Source organism: Phocoena phocoena, chromosome 2 (assembly GCF_963924675.1).
Source record: "Phocoena phocoena chromosome 2, mPhoPho1.1, whole genome shotgun sequence".
In the NCBI taxonomy this organism is placed as follows: Eukaryota; Metazoa; Chordata; class Mammalia; order Artiodactyla; family Phocoenidae; genus Phocoena; species Phocoena phocoena.
In genome coordinates, this window is record NC_089220.1 from 118,618,055 (window position 1) to 118,638,363 (window position 20,309).

Genomic DNA, 20,309 nt, shown 5'->3' on the forward strand with positions numbered 1-20,309 from the left:
TGGCATCCTTTCGATGTAAAAGGAAGTGAGGAGTCTGCAATGACTCCCAAGTTTCTGACTTGAAATTTTTGAGTGGTAGATGGTATAGTCTCCAAATTAGGGGATATACGTGGTTTTCCATGATTCTAGACATGCCCAAGGATTATCCAGGCAGACCAAAGTGTGAGTGTGTATATATGAAGTTTATATATAAAACATTATTCTATACGTATATACATGCACTCATAAAATGAAGTATAATTATTTCTATGTACATATACAACTGGATTTTAAATAAATCAATGATTAACCCTTAGTGGTTTTTAAGAATTCTTCATCTATTTTTTTACCCAATATAATTTCCTTCTCCAACCTCAGTTACTCTGCAAATTTCTATTGGTAGGCCTTGCTGCAAAAGCAGATTCGGGTGGTTTCCTGGCTTAATTTACCTAGGAAATTCTTAGCAGTATCAGTGTAAGCTGCTTCTCTGAGAGACAAGAAGAATGACCCCTGTCTGCTGTTCTTCCTCTCATCCTTCAATCTTCCAGCATTTCCTGAATACTGCCAAGCTACAGGAATACAGGGAGTTTTTCCTACATCTTCTGATTTGTTTACCTCTAATATTTACAGCCCATTTTGTGCTACAATACTTCCCATTTCTTTGAAATTATATTTTTAAACTATAATGACCTGTTGAAAGCACTTTGTTGGATGTGTTAAATAGTCTCAGCACAAGGTCAAAGCCGTGTGTGGGGAGAAAGGTAGCTTGGTTGTTGTTATACTAGAGGAATTCACATAATTCCTGTTGGGGCTGCCAAGGGAAGCCAGCCAGAGCCTGAGCGCCGAGGAAGGCTTGTCCTCAAAGCCCTTCTGTGACCAACAGGAGTAAAAGACAAAGGGGGCCCAGAGAGACCTTCAAAAACTGCCTCTTGTGAACTGGCAGGCCCTGAGATAATTATGTACACTAATTGATAGCACAGGGCTTTGAGTAAACACTTTGCAGTCTGCCGGTGGCCGGCCTTTGTGATGGTGATTATAGCAGGTCTGCCTTTGCACTGCCCTGCTATTGTGCCCTTAATCTTCTAATTTTTACCTAGGTTTTCTGAAAGACAATTTGGGTGTCAGTATTTACACTGTTAATCTCTGCTTCAGCATGGGGGAGAAAAGTACTCACATGATTTTTGTACCAGCCTTGGTTTTGAACAGTAAACTTGCATTTCTTTAAGTAAAAATCGAAATTGTGATCTTCTGGTGAAAGGATTGATTTTTATATTAGGATTACTCTACAATTTTAATATGTGAATTGTTCACAAGCTATAATTCTTAATCACTTCAACAAAATTCAACAATGTGTAATAGGACTTTCAGAAATGACTGTTTGGCCTTAAGTGTTACCAGTTTTCCATTCTTGGGCCTGCAAGAAATAAGGAAAAAAGGATAGTTTTCAAATCTCAGGGCAGTGACTCAACTGCCATAATTGGCTAAGGCTCGAGTCCCCCTTAAGGTGCTGGCTCCTTAGCCAAACTAATAGGATCCGAACCGTAATGAGTGATTATAAATTGTAACCAACATAAAACCTTTCAGTTAATCAGCAATCATTTCTAGATGCATAACTATGCAAAGTACTATAGCAAGAGTGCCAAGAAGTAGTGGATCCAAAGTGAAAGAGTTTACAGTCCTTATGACTGCACAGAAGAAAAACAGGAGCTTGTAAAACTTAGTTAATTCTGATTGGTTGGAAAACACTATTCTGAATGCTAGAATATTTTTACACAAAGAGAAATTTGTTATTATGTGTATTTGTGGTTTTTATTTTCACATCTGTAAACTACACTAACAAAATGAGTTCTAGCCAAGGTCTCTGGAAACCTGTGTCATAAAAAGATAAGAATGATTTGTAATTTAGCCCATTAATTTTGTGGATATAAATGGGTGCTTCTTAAGTGTTTAAGGTGCTTGAAAACCATTTGTTCAAGCAAAGGTAAACTTTAACTCTGCCTGCCTGAATTATTCATTCATTCATTAGACAAATATTTATACAGTGCTTGCTCTGTGCCAGGCCCTGTGCTAGGCTTGGGAGAAAACAAAAATGACTAAGATGTTGATCGAGTCCTCAAGGACCTTGTAAGCTAGTAAAGAAGAGGTATATACAAATATCCATGCTATAAGGCAGAGAGTGATACAGAGGATAGAAGATAACACACAAAAAGCACTTAGTATGCTGCCTGGCACATAGTAAATGCTTAATAAATATTGGATTATCACATCATCATTGATGGACTTCAGAGGAGGGAGAGATCACTCTTAGTTGTAGGAATTAGCTGTTTTCTAGAGCAACTAAAATTTAATCTAGGCCTTGGAAGATAAAAAGGGTTGGAACATTTAGAGTTGAGAAAAACATAGACAAAGAAAATAGCATACGCAAAGACATCAAAGCAGAAAAAAACATGAAGAATGAACAGAGTACTTAATTTGGCTGGATTTTGAGATGTATGTATTGGTGATTTTAGTGCCTACCAGACTGTTACGATGTTCAAATGAGGTAATAAATATAAAAATACTGTGTGATATATAAAACAGTCTGCTGAATGTGGTGGTGGCAGTGGTGTCATTAAAAGCCTTTGATCAGGGCAATGACATGCTAAAAACCATATTTGGGAGTTATCATGTGAAAGTGTATGAGAGAGGCTGTAGAAAGTGGGAAAGACCATTAACAGCATCTGGGCAAGAGACAAAAGGAATGGAAAAGAAGAATCTTTTTTTTTTTTTTTTTTTTTTTTTTTTTTTTTGCGGTACGCGGGCCTCTCACTGTTGTGGCCTCTCCCGCTGTGGAGCACAGGCTCCGGACGCACAGGCTCAGCGGCCATGGCTCACCGGCCCAGCGGCTCCGTGGCATGTGGGATCCTCCCGGACCGGGGCACGAACCCGCGTCCCCTGCATCGGCAGGCGGACTGTCAACCACTGCACCACCAGGGAAGCCCGAAGAATCTTTTTAAATCCTCTCATAGTCTCTCTTTTTATGTATGGTATCACTGGTCTCTCGGGCATCAGGCTCCAGATGTCATCTCTCTCTCATCCATCTTCCTTGTACCCCAGATCTAATGTGCTGTCATGTTCCATTGACTGGAAGGAACCTTAAAGTCACCTTAATCCCGTCTTCTGTTCAGATTTGTAGCTCTTCAATAACTTCTTTCAGTTTACATTTGAGTATCTTCATTGACAGGGAACTTATTATTTACCAGGGGAGTCTATTCTGTCATTGATCAGTTTTAATGCTTTAAAAGCGTCTCCTTATACCAAGCTGTAATCCGTCTCCCTAATACTACCTACTAGTACTAGTCCTATTTGCTCCTTGGCAACATATAGATTATTCTAACCCCACTCTTCTCCCTACACTTCTCCCGTCTCACCAAACCACATATTCTCCTTTGCTTTCATTCTTGTTCCAGTTACTATGGTTGTGTAACAAATTACCCCAAAACTTAGTGGCATAAAATGACAATCTGTTAATCTCACAGATTCTGAATGTCAGGAATTCTATCAAGATACAGGGAGAATGGCTCATCTTTGTTCCACAGTCTCTAGGCCTCAGTTGGAAGACTTGAAGGCTGGAGGTTGGAATCATCTGTGTGCTTGTTCACACGTGACTGTAGTTCATGCTACCTGTTTGTTAGGGACCTTTCCATGTGGTCCCTCTGCACAGGCTAATTTGGGCTGCACAGCATGGTGGAGGTTCAAAGGAGGAGCATCCTGACAAGTGAGAGAGCTAGGTGAAAACCATGTCACCTTTTATGACCTAGCCTCAGGAGTCATGCAGTATCCCCTCCACTGAATTCTGTTCAGCAAGGCAGCCACAGAGTCCCATTCAGCTTCAAAGGGAGGAGAAGTAGACTCCCATCTCTTCATGGGCAATATAAAGGTTCTGGAAGAGCGTATTGTACCAGAAATATTGCTATGTTTATGTTTGAAAAATAGAGTCTTCCACGTTCCAACCTACCGTAGAGATAAATGTGTTCCCAGTATCCTGTTCTCATCTGTATTCTTTCCTCTCTGCAGTCTCATACTTGGTATTATCGTTTCTCTTGGCATCTTTAGCCACTGTCCTCCGACAAAAGGCTTGCTGGTGTTGGGAGATGGGGAATGAAGTGAACATAATAAGACTAAACAAGTGTAACTAAGGGAAATAACATTTGTTGAACACTGTTTATGTGCCCCAGGCTAAGGGCTCCTCATGAGTTATCTCCCAGCAATCCTCACACTGTCCTAGGGAGCATAACAGCCTCTAGACTGATAAGGAAGAGTGATTGTCCGAATCCTTCAGGTCTGGAAAGTGAGAAGAATACAGGAACAGGAACCTCTGGGCTGTCTCTATATTCACAATTGGGCAAATGCTAGTACAGAGATTTCTGAAAGATCTATCCCAGCTGGTAATGAAGTCATAGTTGACTTGTAGGGACAAAAAGATGATCGCTTCATTGCTGCAATTCAAACTGTGTGTCTACTGTGTGCTAGGCACTATGCCAGAGAAAGGGAGCTGCCTGGGCCTTAGCCCACAGGGCCAGCATTTACGGGGCAGGCTTCACTGACTTACTACTCCCAGAGGGGAGAGGATGTGATGAAGGTAGTCTGCCAATACGTATGCAGGCTCACCACACTTAGGATAGCAGAATATATCTGGTGTACACTTGCAGTTGAACTCCCACTGGCTCTAGGACTTTGGGGGTCAGGATCTCAAGAGGAAAATCCTTTTGTACTGTTGTATTGAAGAGCCCAGGTTTGGGAGTCAGAAAAATGTGAATGTAGTTCCTGCTCTCCTAGCTCTGTGACCAGTGACAGATTCTTTAGCTTCTCATTGCCTGTTTCCTCACATTATAAACATGAATTTGACAATTCTTCTTCACAGAGTTGGTCAGGGTAGGGGCAAATGGGGGCTAACATGTCTGTCACCCTGACCTTCTGTCCAAGGTGCTTTTTTATATATATTTATTACACCCCACCCTGTTCCAAAAAGATTTGAGATGGCTTATAGAAGTATATATGTCTTCTTATTTTTAAAAAACAGATGAAAAAATTAGAATAAAAGAAAATAGGTAAGGAAAAGTAAATGAAGCCAGAAGCAAGTAAAGTTAAGGCATAAACCATATTCATAAACAAGCCCCTGGTAGACATTTCCTCTTGGAATTCCTACTGGCAGTTTCTACCAGGAACTTATATTTAATATGTCAGATTCTAAGCTCATTGGCTTTCGTCCAAAGTTGGCTTTTCCTCCTGATTACCTTATTCTGCTCATGACTGTAGTATAGTATGAACAGATTTTAAGACCTCAAACTTTTACTATCTTTGACTTCTGTTTTTCAGAATCCAATCCAGTCCTATGCAATTAAATCAAAAAGATGCTTGCCACAAAAATATGAGGTGGCTCCTGTTATTTATACCTATGACTTGATATTTGTCTACTTCTAATTCACTAGTTCCTTTGTCCTGTGTATATGTTTTGTGGCTTCAAATGAAAAGGTTTCCCTAAGGAGAGAGACTAAGTATCCTAGCAGCTCCCCTTCAGGCACCTAGCACCAGGCTAGAAACAAAATAAGAAGTCGGTAAATAGCTATGACTGGCAGCATTAGCAAATACTGGTGTGCACCATCGACCTATGCCAGGGCCCCATTTCCTGGGCTTACTCTTAGCATAGGAAGAAGAGGTGCCTATGTCTCACGTTCTTCCTCCCCTAAGGTAAGAAGGAGACTCCAAGGCCTTCATGCCTTTGGCATACCTTTCTGAGACCAGTTCTCTCTCTCTTCCTTCCATTGCTTTAGCATATCTTTATTAGTTACTGTTTACTGAGCACTTGATATGTGCCAGACACTTGTCGAGGTATTAGGGATCCAGTGGTGAACAAAATACTCGCTCTATGGAGCTCACAGTCTAACAGGAGAAAAAGATGATAAACCAGTAAATGAATAAGATAATTTTAGCTAGTGATAGTGATATGAGAAAATAAAGCAGGGTAATATAGCAGAGTGATTTGAGTGAGTGGTCAGGGAAGGCCTCTCTGGGAAGATGACACTGAGCTAAGAAGGAGCCAACTCTGTAAAGACTGGAGGGAAGAGTATTCTAGTTGAGCAGAATAGGAAGTTGATGACTCCCAAATATCTGAAGTGGGTGTGTACCAGAAACATAGAAAGCAGTGTGCTGGAATGTGATGGGCAGGAAAGTGCTAGGAGATGAAGGGCCAAGAGATCAGGACAGAGAGAGTGGAAGTTTGGGTTTTATTCTAAGTGTGATAGGAAGCCACTGGAGGATTTTAAGCAGGAGAGCAGCATGATCTGATTACTTAAAAAGTAATGAATTTTTACTCTGTGTAGAATGGATTATAGGGGCAAGAGTGGAAGCAGGAAAGATTAATTAGGAGGGTACCGCATCACGCAGCCCAGATATGACAGTTTTTTCCTCCCAGTTACTCACCCAGAAGAAGTAATTGCTTTCATTTGGCAACACAACAGAGCCTCTGGCAGAGGTCCTTCAGCCTAACTGCCAAATACTAAAGATAAGAGAAGCCCAAAATATCAGCTGAACTAGCCAAAATCAGCACAGGACCCTTTTGTGTTTTACAGTGATAATGAGAAAACTGAAGATAGAGAGGTCAGAAATGTCCCATCTGAGAAGCATTCTTGGACAACAGTCCTAGTCTGTAGTTCCAAGATCTAGGACCATATACTCTTGTCAGTCATCCAGAGCCGCCATATTCTCACCTTTTGGACTCCTCCCTGCCCTTTCTCCATTCACCTTTGGTTGTCCCCAGACTGTCTTTATCTTCCACTTTCTTGGTCCTCCTCCCAGACCTCTGCCAGAGACCACAGTTTCTTCTTAGGGGCCTCACCCTTTACCTTCCATTCTCATTGGTGTCCTCTTGGTCTTCTTCTTTCTCCAGCATGTTCTAGGTTGTTGATCTCCAACAACAAGAATGTCTCTCTGTTTTCATCATCTATCACTTCTCTTCCCAGAAAGGTTTCCTTCTCAAAAGTTCCTCTTTGAATTCAACTGAAACTAATAACCAGGTACTTTGGAAATCCTCCCAAGTAATCAGCCAGCCTCACCCTACCTAATATTCTCACTATTTAATTTCTCCTCTATTTTTCCTCTTCTCTAACCAAATGTCCAGACTATCTTATAGTGCTTACACATGAATCTTTTCCACCTTGAGTTTTCTCTTGCTCTCATATCTCTACTAAGTCATCCTCATTCCCTTCAACAGGGCTCCAAATTAGATCTGCATTAAACAAGCTATTTTCTCCCTCTACTGTATATATAAAATATAGGTGTGTGTGTGTGTGTGTGTGTGTGTGTGTGTGTATGTGTGTCTGTGGAGGAGACTATAATTTTTGAAGTAGATTCACACCTGTTATAACACCCCAGAACTGAACAGAATCTTAGACATCATCCTGTCCATTGCCCAGCTGAGTTTTGAGTGCCCTCTGTCACTTCAGTGAATGTATTCCTCCACTGATTGCAGAATAGTTAAGAATGTAATACCTCACCAACAGCCCATTTAACTTTTGGGTGTTCTGATTGTTAGAAAATTTTCTGTAAGTTTATCTAATATCTGCTTTCGGGTAGCATCTCTCCTCTGGTGTCATAAGTAACAGTGTAATACCTCTTCAGTTTGAAGATAACCTTTATATCCTCCAGTTCTGAAATAAATTTCCCAGTACTTTCAAATGTACCTCAGGTGACATTGTTTCCACATAGTTTTACCACACAATTAACTTTCCTTGAGAACTTTCTGATACATCAGTGTCCTGAATGTAGTGCCATACCCAGTGCTAGAACCAGTACTTCCAGAGTAGTTGTTCATTGCAGTGGATCAGGATAAACCTTTCTGGTTGTGTACGTTTTACTCCTCTTAGCTCAGTCAAAATTGAATTATATTCATGGGTAATCAAGCAAGACTGTTTCTTCATTTGAATGGATAGGAAGCTAATTTGCTAAGTCTTTTCCCCCTACTTATCATTGAAAGCTATATTCCAGTCCCCTGTCACTTACCTTCTTCCCATCCTAAACCTATGCAGTTAGTTTTTAAATCTAAAAATAGGATTTAATAGTCATTTCTATAAATTTCATCCTTTTTTAGTCCTCATTTATTTTTAATTAAACTTTTTTATTTTTTACTTCCTCCTCCTTGAAACTATCTTCACTTTGCTTCTAGGACACCACACTTCCCTGCTTTTCCTCATACCCCACTGGTTTCATTTTTCAGTTTCCTTTGATGATTTATTCTCATCTCCCCAACTTCTACACTTTGGAGTATCCCAAGGCTCAATTCTCAGACTATTCTATGTTCACTCACTAGATGAGCTGGCTTTAAATACCATCTGTGTGTTGATGACTCCCAAATATCTCAAGCCCAGATCACTCCTCTGAACTCAGACTTGTATATTTATTCATTTATTCAACAGATGTCTACTGAGTGGCTACTCTATGTCAGATACTGTTCTAAGCCCTGGAGACAGACAAAATCCCCTACCCTTGGGAAGCTCATTTTATCCAACTTCTGATCCAGTATCTTCACTTAGGTGTCTAATAGGCATCTTGAATTTAACAAGTTTAAAGCTGAACTCCTCATTTTCCTCCCCAGACATGCTCTATCCACTGTCTTTCCCATTTCTGTAAATGGCAGCCACATTCTTTTAATTACTCAGGCAAAAAAAAAACCACTGAGCTATTTTTTACTCCTCTTTTTCTCACCCCACATTCATTCTATCAGGAAATCCTATTGGTTTTCCCTTCTGAGTATTTTTCAGAATCCAGCCACTTCTTACCACATCCATGACTACCATCCTGGTTCATCCACCATGATCTCTCACTTGGATGATTGAAACAGTCTCTTAATTGGCCTCTCTGCTTCTGTCTTGGCTCTTCTAACAACTTTTCAACCAATTATCTATAGTGATTATTTTTAAACCAAAGTCATGTTATATAACCCCTCTGCTCAAAACCTTACAATGGCTTTCCATCTCATTCAGTAAAACCCTTATAATGTCCTTACAATGCTCTACAAGACCCTACCTGATCGTCTTCCTGTTTCCTCTCTGACCTCATCCCCCATTGTTCCTCCACTTTGCTTAACCAGCTGTAGCCACCCTGGCCTTCTTGCTGTTTCTTGAATATGTCATGCATGCTCCTGGCTCCAAGCCTTGGGACTTGCTGTTCCTCTGCCTAAAAACACCCTTGCCTCAGGTATCCACATGGCTTCTTTCCTCACTTTCTGTAGAATTCTGCTTAAATAGCACTTTAGAAAGGGTTTCCCCAACCACCCTATATAAAATAGCATCACACACACACACAAACACACACACCCCTGCATCTTCATTCCCTACCCATATCCCCTGCTCTTCTACAGTACTTAGCACACCTGACATACTATATATTACATGTGATACTTGTTTATTTGTTCATTGTATCTCGTACACTAAAATGTAAGTTTTATTAGAAAGAGAACATGGATTTTACTGCTGAATCCCAGTGCCTAGAAAAGTGCTTGCACAGAGTAGGTCCTTGGTAAATATTTGTTGAATAAATGAATCATGAATGAATAGGCCCATGTGACAGAATAATGCCCCTCCTGAACATTCTACCCCAAAGCAAAATACACATTCTTCTCAAGTGTATATGGGATATTTTCCAGGATAGAATACCATATTAGGCCACTAATTAAGTCTCAGTCGATTTTAAAAGGTAGACATCATACAGAATATCTTCTCTGACCATAATGGGATGAAGTAAGAAATCAATAATCGAAGTAAAACTAGAAAATTCACAGATTTGCAGAAATTAAACAAAACACTCTTAAACATTACATAATGATCAGGGATCAATCCAAGAAGAAGATATAACAATTGTAAATATATATGCACACAAGATAGATGCATCTAAAAACATAGAGCAAATATTAACAGACGTAAAGGGAGAAATTGTCAGTAACACAATAATAGTAGGGGACTTTAACACCCCATTTATATCAATTGACAAATCATCCAGACAGAAAATCAATAAGGAAGCACTGGCCTTAAATTACACATTAGACCAAATGGACTTAATAGATATATAAAGAAGATTCCATCCAAAAGCAGCAGAATACATATTCTTTTAAAGTGCACATGGAGCATTATCCAGGATAGATCACATCCTAGGCCACAAAACAATCTCAGTAAATTTAAGAAAATTGAAATCATATCAAGCATCATTTCCAACCACAACGCTGTGAGACTAGAAATCAACTACAAGAAAAAACTGCAAAAATTACACAGGTGAGGCTAGACAATGTGCTACTAAACAACAAATGGATCACTAAAGAAATCAAAGAAGAAATTTTAAAATACCTGGAAACAAATGAAAACAAAAACACAGCAATCCAAAATCTATGGGACACAGCAAAAGCAGTTCTAAGAGGGAAGTTTATAGTGATACAAGCTTACCTCAGGAAACAAGAAAAATCTCAAACAAACAACCTATCCATACACCTAAAGGAACTACAAAAAGAACAAACAAAACCCAAAATTAGTAGAAAGAAAGAAATCACAAAGATAACAACAAATAAATGAAACAGGGTGTAAAAAAAAAAATGGAAAAAATCAGTGATACCAAGAGCTGGTTCTTTGAAGATAAACAAAATTGATAAACCTTTAGCCAGATACATCAAGGAAAAACAAAAAAACAGAGCACAAATCGATAAAATCAGAAATGAAAACAGACGTTACAGCCAGCACCACAGAAATATAAAAGATCATAAGAGATTACTACAAACAACTACATGCCAATAAACTGGACAGAAGAAATGGACAAACTCCTAGATATGTACTGACTGAACCAGGAAGAACTAGAAAATATGAACAGATCAATTACCAGTAATGAAATTGAATCAGGAATTTTAAAACCTCCCAAAAAACAAAAGTCCAGGACCAGACGGCTTCACAGGTGAATTCTACCAAACATTTAGAGAAGAGTTAACATCTATGCTTCTCAAACTTCCAGAAAGTTACAGAGGAAGGAATGCTTCTGAACTCATTCTACAAGGCCCACATCACCCTGATACCAAAACCAGACAAATATATCACAAGAAAAAGGAAATACAGGCCAGTAACACTGATGAACATAGATGCAAAAATCCTCAAAATATTAGCAAACCAAATCCAACAATACATTAAAAAGATCATAAACCATGTTCAAGTGGAAATTATCCAGGGAAGCACAGATGGTTCAGTATCCACAAATCAATCAGTGTGATACACCTCATTAACAAATTGAGGAATAAAAATCATATGATCATCTCAATAGATGCAGAAAAAACTTTTGACAAAATTCAACATCGATTTATAATAAAAACTCTCAGGTACAGAGGGAACATACCTCAAAATAAGGAATGACCATATATGACAAACTCATAGTTAATTACATACTCAACAGTGAAAAGCTGAAAGCATTTCCTCTAAGACCAGGAACAAGACAAGGATGCCCAGTCTCACCACTTTTATTTTTATTTTATTTATTTATTTTTTTTTGCGGTACACGGGCCTCTCACTGTTGTGGCCTCTCCCATTGCGGAGCACAGGCTCCGGACACACAGGCTCAGTGGCCATGGCTCACGGGCCCAGCCACTCCGCAGCATGTGGGATCTTCCCAGACCGGGGCATGAACCCATGTCCCTTGTATCGGCAGGCAGACTCTCAACCACTGTGCCACCAGGGAAGCCCCTCACCACTTTTATTCAACATAGTATTGGAAGTCCTAGGCACAGCAATCAGACAAGAAAAAGAAATGAAATGAATCCAGATTGGTAAGGAAGAAGTAAAACTGTCACTGTCTTCAGATGATATGATACTATACATAGAAAATCTGAAAGACACCACCAAAAAACTACTACAGCTTATCAATGAATTCAGTCAAGTTTCAGGACACAAAATTAATATACAGAAATATGTTGCATTTCTATACACAAACTGTCAGAGAAATTAAGGAACAATCCAATTTACAATCACATCAAAAAATAAAAGAAAATAAAATACCTAAGAATAAATCTAACTAAGGAGGTAAAAGACCTATACTCAGAAAACTCTAAGAAACTGATGAAAGAAATTAAAGATGACGTAAACAGATGAAAAGATATATACCATGTTCATGGATTTTAAGGCTTAATATTGTTAAAATGACCATACTACCCAAGGCAATCTACAGATTCAATGTAATCCCTATCAAAATGCCAATGGCATTTTTGACAGAGCTAGAACAAATAATTTTAAAATTTGTATGGAAACGCAAAAGACCCCAAATAGCCAAAACAATCTTGATAAAGAACAGAGCTAGAGGTATTACGCTCCCTGACTTCAGACCATGCTACCAAGTTGCAGTAATCAAAACAGTATGGTACTGGCACAAAAACAGACACATAGCTCACAGAACAGAATAGGGAGCCCAGAAATCAACCCACACACTTATGGTTTCTGTGACAAAGGAGACAAGAATATACAAGGGAGAAAAGACAGTCTCTTCAATAAATGGTGCTGGGGAAACTGGACAGTTACATGTAAAAGAATGAAATTAGAGCATTTTCTCACATGATATGCAAAAGTAAACTCAAAGTGGATTAAAGACCCAAATGTAAAACTGGAAACCATCAAACTCCTAGAAGAAAACAAGTAGAATACTCTTTGACATAAATCCAGTATTTTGAGGGATCTGACTCCTAAGGCAAAGGAAACAAAAAGAAAAGTAAACAAATAGGACCTAATTAAACTTAAAAGCTTTTTCACAGCAAAGGAAACCATTGACAAAGTGAAAAGACAACCTACTGAATGGGAGAAAATATTTACAAATGATGCAACCGACAAGGAGTTAATATCCAAAATATATAAACAGCTCATACAACTCAATATCAAAAAAAAGAAGCAAACAACACTATTAAAAAATGGGCAGAAGACCCAAAAAGACATTTCTCTAAAGAAGACATACAGATGGCCAGTAGGCACATGAAAAGATGCTCATCATCACTAATTATTAGAGAAATGCAAATCAAAACTACAATGGGGTACAACCTCACACCAGTCAGAATGGCCATCATTAAAGAGTCTACAAATAATAAATGCTAGAGAGGGTGTGGAGAAAAGGGAACCCTCTTACACTATTGATGGGAATGTAAATTGGTACAATCACTGTGGAAAACAGTATGGAGGTTCCTCAAAAAACTAAAAATAGAGTTGCTGTATGATCCAGCAATCCCACTCCAGGGAATATACCCAGACGAAAATATAATTCGAAAAGATACATGCACCCCTATGTTCATAGCAGCACTGTTTACAATAGCCAAGACATGGAAACAACCTAAATGTCCATCGACAGATGAATGGATAAAGAAGATGTGGTATATATATATCCAAGGGAATATTATCAGCCATAAAAAAAGAATGAAATAATGCCATTTACAGCAACGTGGATGGACCTTAGAGGTTGTCATGCTAAGTGAAGTAAGTCAGAAAGAGAAACAAATACCATATGATATGACTTATATGTGGAATCTAAAATACGACACAAATGAACATATCTACAAAACAAAAACAAACTTAACAGATAAAGAGAACAGATTTGTGGTTGCCAGGGGGAGGCAGGATGGGGAAGGGAAGTTAGCTGGGAGTTTGGGATTAGCAGATACAAACTACTATATATAGGATGGGTAAACAACAAGGTCCTAGCACAGGGAACTATATTCAATATCCTGTGATAAACCATAATGGAAAAGAATATATATATACATATATATATGTGTGTATATATATATATATATATGTATATATAGCTGAATCACTTTGTTGTACAGCAGAAATTAAACACGGCATTGTAAATCAACTATACTTCAATAAAATTCTAAAAACCACGAGATAACACCTCACACCTGTCAGAATGACTATCATCAAAAAGACCACAAATAACAAATGTTGGCAAGGATATGGAGAAAAGGAAACCCTTGTACACTGTTGGTATAATATAAATAGGTGTAGCCACTCTGGAGAACAGTATGGAGGTTCCTCAAAAAACTAACATTAGAACTACCATATGATGCAGTAATTCTACTCCTGGGTGGATATCCAAAGAAAATGAAATCACTAATTTGAAAAGATACATGCACCCAGTGTTTATAGCCACATTATTTACAGTAGCCAAGATATGGAAGTAACCTAAGTGTCCATCAACAGATGAATGGAAAAAGGAGATGCATACACACATACACACAATGGAATACTACTTGGCCATAAAAGGAATAAAATTTTGCCATTTGCATCAACATGACTGGACCTGGAGATATTATGCTTAGTGAAATAAATGACACAGAGAAAGACAAATGCTGTGTGTTATCACTTGTATGTGGAATCTAAAAAAATAAAACAAACTAATGAATATAACAAAACAGAAACAGACTCACAGATATAGAGAACAAACTAGTGATTACCAGTGTAGAGAGGGAAGTGGGGAAGAGCAACGTAGAGGTAGGGGATTAAGAGGTACAAACTACTATCTATAAAATAAACTACAAGGATATATCGTTACAGCACAGGGAATATAGCCAATATTTTATAATAACTTTAAATGGAGTATAATCTATAAAAATTTCAATCACTACATTGTACACTCGAAACTAATATAATTGTAAGTCAGCTCTACCTCACTAAAAAATAAAATAAATTAAAAACTCATGGGACAGTAAAAGCACTGTCAAGGGGAAAGTGTATAGCTATAAGTATTTACAATAAAGCAACTAGAAATATCTCAAATCAGAAAATTAACTAGGGACTTCCCTGGTGGTGCAGTGGTTAAGAATCTGCCTACCAATGCAGGGGTCATGGGTTGGAGCCCTGATCCAGGAAGATCCCACATGCTGCGGAGCAGTTAAGCCTGTGCGCCACAACTACTGAGCCTGTGCTCTAGAGCCCACGAACCACAACTACTGAACCCCACATGCCTAGAGCTCATGCTCCACAACAAGAGAAGCCACCGCAATGAGAAGCCCATGCACTGCGATGAAGAGTAGACCCCGCTAGCCACAACTAGAGAAAGCCTGTGTGCAGCAACGAAGACCCAACACAGCCAAAAATTAATTAATTAAAAAAAAAACTATACAACTTAAGGAACTAGAAAAAAAGAACAGACTAAACCCAAGCCTAGCAAAAGGAAGGAAATAATTAAGATTATGGCGGAGATCAATTAAGTTGAGAATAAAATAACAATAGAGATAATCAGTGAAATCAAAAGCTGGTTCTTTGAGAAGATCAATAGAATTGACAAACCTTCAGCTAGAAAACAAGAGTGAGAACTCTGAAATTACTAAAATCAGAAATGAAAATGGGGTGCTCACTTTGACAGTGCATATACTAAAATTAGATTGATGCAAAGATTAGCATGGTCCCTGCACAAAGATGACACTCAGATTCTTGAAGTGTTTTGTTTTTTTATAGTTGTAGTACAGTATTGTATATTGAAATTATAAAGGAGTAGATTTTAAGCATTCTACCAAAAAAAAAGTTAACTATATGAGGTAATGGATGTTTTAACTTGATGATAGGAATAATTTTACAATGTATATCAAATCATCATGTTTTACACACATTGAATGTTACAATTTTATTTGTCAGTTATACTTCGGTAAAGTTGGGTGGCGGGGGGAGAAATGAAAATGGGACATTGCTACCAATTCTACAGAAATAAAAAGGACTATACGAGAGTACTATTAACAACGTATGCCAACAAATTGAATAATTTAGATGAAATGGACAAATTCCTAGAAACACAATACCTACCAAGACTAAATCACAAAGAAATAGAAAATCTGAAGAGACCTGTAACTAATAAGGGGACTGAAGCAGTAATCAGAAGTCTCCAAAGGAAAGCCCTGGACCTGATGGCTTCAGTGGTGAATTGTACCCAACATTTAAAGAACTAACACTAGTCTTTCTCAAACTTCTCCAAAAAATTGAAGAGGAGAGAATACTTTCTAACATGAAGCCAGCATTATCCTGATTCCGAAGCCAGACAAAGACACCACAAGAGAGAAAATTCCAGACAGATATTCCTTACGAACATTGATTTAAAGATCCTCAACAAAACACTACCAAACCAAGCTCAGCAGCATGTTTAAAGGATTATACACCATGACCAAGTGGGATTTGTTCCTGGAGTGCAAGAATGGTTCCGCATAGGAACATCAATCAATTTAATAGACCACATTAACAGAATGAAGGGGGAAAAAAACACGATCATCTCAATTTATACAGAAAAGCATCTGATAAATTTCAACACCCTTTCATGATAAAAACACTCAACAAATTAGGAATAGAAAGAAACTACCTTCACATAATAAAAGCCATATGTGAAAAGCCCACAAGGAACATCATACTCAAGGATGAAAGAAGGAAAACTTTTCCTCTAACATCAGGACAAGGCAAGGATGCCCACTTCTGCCACTTCTACTCAACATAGTACTGGAAGTTGTAGCCAAAGCAATTAGGTGAGGAAAAGAAAAAAAAAAGGCATCTCAATTGGAAGGGAAGGAGTAAAATTTTCTCTGTTTGCAAATGATATTATATGTAGAAACTACTAATGATTCCACACAAAAAAGCTGTTAAAACTAATGAATTCAATAAAGTTGAATACAAAGTCAACTCACAAACATTAGTTGCATTTATATACACTATATACTATGAACAATCTGGAAAGGAAATTATGAAAATTCCATTTATAATAGCATCAAAAAGAATAAAATACTTAGGAATTAAACAAGAAGATGAAAGACTTATACAGTGAAAAGTATAAAACATTGCCAAAAGAAATCAAAGAAGGCATAAATTAGAAACACATCCCATGTCCATGGATTATAAAACAATATTGTTAAGATGTCATTACTATGCAAAGCAATCTATAAATCTGTACATTCCTTGCACTCCCTATCTAAATCCCAAAGTCTTTTTTTTTTTGGCAGAAATAGTAAATCCCATCTTAAAATTCATATGGAATCTCAAGGGACCCCAAATAACCAAAACAATCTTGAAAGAGAAGAACAAAGGGGGAGGACTCACACTTCTGTTTTCAAAATTTACTATAAAGCTACAGTAATCAAAACAGTGTGGTACTGGCATAAAGACAGACATATATAACAATGGAATAGAATAGAGAGCACAGACTTAAACTCTTGTATTTATAGCCAAATGATTTTTGACAGGGGCGCCAAGACCATTGAATGGGAAAGGACAGTCTCTTCAACAAATGATGCTGGAGAAACTGGATATCCATAAGCAAAAGAGTGAAGCTGGACACTTATCTAACACCATAACTTAAGATGGATCAGAGACGTAAATGTAAGACCTAAAACAATTAAACTCCTAGAAGAAAACACAGGGCAAAAGCTTCCTGACATTGGATTTAGCAATGATTTCTTTGGATGTGACACCAGAGGCACAGGCAATAAAAGAAAAAGTAGACAAATGGGACTGCATGAAAAGTTTTTTGATTTGTGCATCAAAATATAATATCAACAGAGTAAAGAAACAACCCAGAGAATGGGAGATACTATTTGCAAGTCATATATCTGATAAGGGGTTAATATCCAGGAACTATGGAAAACTCCTAAAACTCAACAACAAAATAACCCAATTAAAAAATGGGCAAAGGACTTGAATTCCAAAGAAGAAATACAAATTGGTCAATAAGCACGTGAAAAGATGCTCAATGTCATTGATAGGGAAATGCAAATCAAAACTACAATGAGATATCACCTCACACCCATTAGGATGGCTACTATTTAAAAAAAAAAAGAAAATGTCAAGGTTTGGTGAGGATATGGAGAAATTAGAACCCTTGTGCATTGTTAGTGGGAATGTAAAATGGTATAGCTGCTGTGGAAAATGTTATGGCAATTCCTCAAAAAATTAAAAATAGAATTATTATATGATTGAGAAATGCTACCTCTGATATATATCCAAAAGAATTGAAAACGGTTTTGTAGACATGTTTATACACCCATGTTCATGGCAGCATTATTCACAGTAGCTAAAACGGAAGCAACCCAAGTGTCCATCAGCGGATGATGGATAAACAAAATGTGGTATACACATATAATGGAATATTATTCAGCCTTGAAAAGGTAGGAAGTTCTGCCATATGCTACAACATGAATGAAACTTGAGGACATTATGCTAAGTGAAATAAGCCAGTCACAAAAAGACAAATACTATATGATGATTCCACATATATGACATACTTAGAGTAGTCAGAATCATGGAGACAGAAAGTAGAATAGTGGTTGCCAGGGGGAGGAAGGAATAGGGAGTTATTGTTTAATGAGTATAGAGTTTCAGTTTTACATGATGAAAGAATTATGGAGGGCTTCCCTGGTGGCGCAATGGTTGAGAGTCCGCCTGCCGATGCAGGGGACACAGGTTCGTGCCCCGGTCCAGGAAGATCCCACATGCCGTGGTTCAGCGGCTGGGCCCATGAACCATGGCAACTGAGCCTGCGCGTCCGGAGCCTCTCCCGTGCTCCGCAACACGAGAGGCCACGACAGTGAGAGGCCCGCGTACTGCAAAAAAAAAAAAGACTTACAGAGATGGTTGGTAGTGATGGTTGTACAACATTATGAACGAATTTAATACCATTGAATTGTAAACTTGAAAACAGGTAAGATGGTAAATTTTATGTGTATTTTACCACAATAAAAAAAATTAAGGGTGGGGGGAGATAATGCCCTGCCAAAGATATCTGTATCCTAATCCTCAGAACCTATAAATGTGTTGCCTAACATGGCAAAAGGAATTTTGCAGAAATGGTTAAGGATCTTGAAATGGAGAGAGTAGCCTGGATTATCCAGGTGGGCCCAGTGTAATCTCAAAGGGAAGCAGGAAAGTCAGTGTTAGAGAGGGATTTGAAGGTGCTATGCTGCTGGCTTTGAAGATGGAAGAAGGGGCCAGGAGCCAAGGAACAACCATACTCTAGAAGTTGTAAAAGGCAAGGAAATAAATTCTCCCCTTCAGCCTCCAGAAGGAACCCAGCTCTGGTAACACCTTGATTTTAGCTTAGTGAGACATTTTGGATTTCTGACCCCCAGAACTTTAAGAGAATAAATTTGTGTTGTTTTGAACAACTAGCTTGTGATCATTTATTCCAGCAGCAATAGGAAGCTGATGCACATGCCTGCCACTATTAGACTGTAACATTCTATAGGACAGGGGTCTGGTCTTCCTTGATTTTGTAATACATCACAGGTCACTGTTGCTGGAGCACAGGTACTTTGGCTTTTTCAATAGAGAATATATGACAGATAATCATGTCCCTTTTGCTCACCACAAAGCCTGATAAATGATGATGTTACTAGATGAAGGTCAGCTTTCTAAGACTGTCCCAGTACATAAGAGCCCACAGCTGGAATAACTCTGTAAGAAATAATTCACTTCTCCTTGAACAGTGAAGTTCACATTCATCATTGGGAGGGACAGTGACTTAACTCCGTCCACTCCCAGCACTATGCAGACCTTTGTGTGGAGTGTTCTGGATTCAGAGGCTAAAATGGGAGGTTCTGATAAGATGCCTCTGGGATTCCAGATCTAAAGGAGGGAACAAAGCCAAAATCCAAGAAGCTAGGAGAGCAGTCTAGAAGATACCAGCACTGAAGGGGATCAGGGTGGATGTTACCGAATCAGAAATCTGCGACCAGGGATACAAGAGCAAACAAGCCAGGAACAAATGGGGAAAGGGGGTTATCGTGTCTGCAACTGTCACAGCTGCTTTTTTGGGCCAAATAAGGCCTGTTACATAAGTGGTTTAAAATACCAAAGATGGAACAGACGGTAGTTGATTCATGCCCACACAAATTATTGCTTTTTTTTTTGCCCAGCTATACTCTCCTTTAAGGCAAAGTAGGGTTTTCAAGAGCTGTGAAGGTATATTGATGGCCCAGTTATAGTTTTTCCTGATTGAATCTCACAATTAATGAACAGAAATGAATATGCCACTAAGATCTCTAATCCTAGAGACCAAACAAAAACACTTTAAAATCCAGTAAAATTGAGAAGATTTTAGAGTGTAATATACAAAATTTCAGATCTGATTTTTCATATCTTCAGTGTGTTTTTAAAAGAAAACTTTATGGGCTTCCCTGGGGGTGCAGTGGTTAAGAATCCGCCTGCCAATGCAGGGGACACGGGTTCGAGCCCTGGTCTGGGGAGATCCCACATGCCGCGGAGCAACTAAGCCCGTGCGCCACAACTACTGAGCCTGCGCTCTAGAGCCCACGAACCACA

At 38.5% G+C, this 20,309-nt stretch overlaps 1 protein-coding gene and 1 non-coding gene across 3 annotated transcripts in view; both read left to right on the plus strand.

Annotated features, from left to right (window-relative positions):
* The window catches only part of SCAPER (S-phase cyclin A associated protein in the ER), a 467,237-nt gene that overhangs the window by 400,405 nt on the left and 46,523 nt on the right, over nucleotides 1-20,309 (plus strand). The window lies entirely within an intron of this gene.
* Nucleotides 15,371-15,472, plus strand: LOC136119507 (U6 spliceosomal RNA). Its single transcript, XR_010655501.1, has one exon. It is a non-coding gene; the product is annotated as a U6 spliceosomal RNA (small nuclear RNA).